Source organism: Colobus angolensis, unplaced genomic scaffold, assembly GCF_000951035.1.
Source record: "Colobus angolensis palliatus isolate OR3802 unplaced genomic scaffold, Cang.pa_1.0 Scaffold38, whole genome shotgun sequence".
NCBI lineage: Eukaryota > Metazoa > Chordata > Mammalia > Primates > Cercopithecidae > Colobus > Colobus angolensis.
The window spans coordinates 8,642,313-8,645,019 of NW_012117154.1; the positions used below are offsets into that span (position 1 = coordinate 8,642,313).

The window sequence follows — 2,707 nt, forward strand, 5'->3', positions numbered from 1 at the left end:
AGGCTGCGGCGAGGAGGGGCTAGAGACAGGCTCCTGCCAGTTCAGCCTCTCACCGGTGGTCCTCATGCCTAGGAACCCACTGGAGGCTTGTGAAACCCCAGGTGGCTGAGTCCTGCCATGGGGTCTCTCACTCAGCAGGTGTGGGTGGGGCCCGAGACTGTACCCCACGCAGGGTCCCAGGTGAGGCAGATGTGGTCTAGCGCTGGGTGGCTCTGGACTTAGTACTCAGGCTGGGGCCGGAACCCAGGGCCTAGACTTGAGTCAGAGATGTGACACAGGCAGGCCATTCACCACTACATCTTCCTAGCTGAGAATATGCAGGCAGCCAGGGTTGTTATCTACATTCCTCCTCCACGTTCTTCTTTTTGAGAACTTTCACCAGGTATGTCAGGAGCTGGGCTCCACCAGGGAGGCTCAAGTGGAAAGCCCTCATCCTTGTCCTCCAGGATACAGGAAAATCTGTGGTTATAATTCCAGTGACAAGAGCGAGCATGTGAGGTGTGGCAAGTCTCACTGTTCAACTGGAGAAATCAGAGACAGCTTCCTGGAGGCAGTGATACCTGGACAGGCTTCTCCACAGGAGGGAAGCGAGTAGGAGGAGCCAAGTGGGACAGACCCATCACGTAGGGGAACAGAGTGTGCAGAACCCACAACCATCCCCACCCTAGGCCCAGAGCTCAGGAAGAGAGCCCGGCCTCTCGGGGGTGACTACATAGTTCCCTGCTAGATTCTAGGTCTTGCTCTTGGGCAGCTCTGCTGAGACCTCTACGCCTGTCCCAGGCTGCACCAAGGTTTTCTGACTATTGACCCTTGACTCTGAGTTGGGACTTGCTGTATTTTCACTAAGGGATGGAGGGGCACAGCCCCCAACCCCCAGGGAACTGGGCTGGCTCTCCCATGGCTCAGCCCACAGCCCCAGTCCCAGGGATATCCAGAGAATCAGAAAACCCCCTCCCTCCTTTAAAGCAGCCATCGGCAGAGTCTGTGGAGCTCTTGGGGGCCGGGAGACAGGCAGGGAGCCCACCTGGCAGGCAGGGGCCCATGGGGGAGGGCTGATCTTTGATCTTCCTCTGATGGTCTAACGGGAACCATGAGCACCCAGCCGCTCTCTGGGACGTCTCGGGGCAGGGAAAGGGCTGAAACTGATGCAGCCACGGCAGCATCCCCTCTCGTAGAAGTGGTCCTGAAACAGAGATGTGGTCGGGGCGGCAAGCGGAAAGCCATTTCTGAATGACGCCTCCTACTGACCTAGAGCCAGCACACACCACTCCAGGGGCAGAGAGGAGAGAGCAGGAGACAGTCCAGGGCAGAGGCAAGAGACAGTCCAGGACAGAGACAGGCTCGGAGTCCATGGAGACCCTCCCTGGGGCACCCCCGGCATCTGCAGGGTCCAAGGCCAGCACTGGCTCTGCAAGGATCCAGCCACTCATACTGTGCCCCTCCAGCATGGGGCATCTGTGGGTCTCCCTGAAGGTGGGCACCTAGACGGCCTTCCTGAGGGGTCCGAGCATCCTTGCAGGCGTCAGTGATTCCCTCTGTCCCTTTCACCACTGGCCATGGCTGGGGCAAAGCAGCACCGTGTGGTTTGGTTCTGGACAGCCGTGAGGCACCACGAGGCCCAGCATGTCTGCAGGGGCCTCTCCTAGCCCCCTGCCTGCATGCTGAGGCTTCGCCTGTTGATCAGAAAGAGGCAGCAAAATCCAGAATGAGAGTGCAATGTGTCACCTACCAGCCCCAGCCCCTGGGGTCAGAGTGTGGACTTGGAGCTTCTGTCCAGCAGAGGCCCCTGATGTTCAGCTGCACTGGGACAGCCGGGCAGGGTGTCACCTGCAAGGTCAGCTGCAAGGCTGGGGCTGGGGTTTGTAATCGCTGTGGTCTCTTGGCCCGCAGGGTCCTCGCACGCGCCGGTTTGGTCCTGATGGCAGGACCCAGGTCTCTCATGAGACCAGTGCTTCCCCCCATGAGGCCTGGAGAGGAGCCTTCTGGCCACTCCTGGGTACAACAGGAAGGGAGCAGCAGGCCTGAGCTTTTTATATACACCAACTGCCAAACATTTCACCATGAATTTCCTGAGACTTCTCTCTTTGGAAAGCTTCTGTTTGTATGTATTAGGCAATGCGCATGCCAGCATGTCAGTTACAGCAGGAGACAGGGAACAAGCCACATGGGAACTGACGGAGCCACGGCCATATCCAGTGTCCTCTGCAGCCGCTATGGAGTGCCGGGGGAGTAAGGGGCAAACAGTAAGATCTTTATGATGTGAGAGAAGCCAGGTGTGGATCAGGGAAGTCGGTTTAATTGGTGTGAAGAACAGGATCACTGAAAAATATTTTCTCATAGATAAAACTCTCTTTGTATAAAAGTCTCTAGAATGGCGACAGAAAACCTGTAATCATGGTTTCAAGTGGGCAGGGAACTAGGGTCTGGGGTCAGGGGAGGAAGGGAAACTGTTCACTGTAAACAGCTTTTAGGACGTTTCCATTGTGATTGAAGGGTGGCTGACTCTGTGACTTTGACGTGAGAATCACTTCTACTTAAGGCACTTGAAAGACGGCATCGGCAAGAGCATCACTGAATCTCTCCTTTTCTTCCTGAAGACAGGAGATAAAAATGCCCATGTGTAGGACTTCATGTCTAAAACACCAAAAGCAACGGCAGCAAAAGCCAAAATTGACAAATGGGATCTAATTAAACTAAAGAGCTTCTG

The 2,707-nt window shown here is 55.8% G+C and overlaps 1 pseudogene; it reads right to left on the minus strand.

Annotated features, from left to right (window-relative positions):
• Window positions 1-902: 902 nt before the first annotated feature.
• LOC105520436 overlaps window positions 903-2,707 on the minus strand; it is an 11,210-nt pseudogene continuing 9,405 nt past the window's right edge.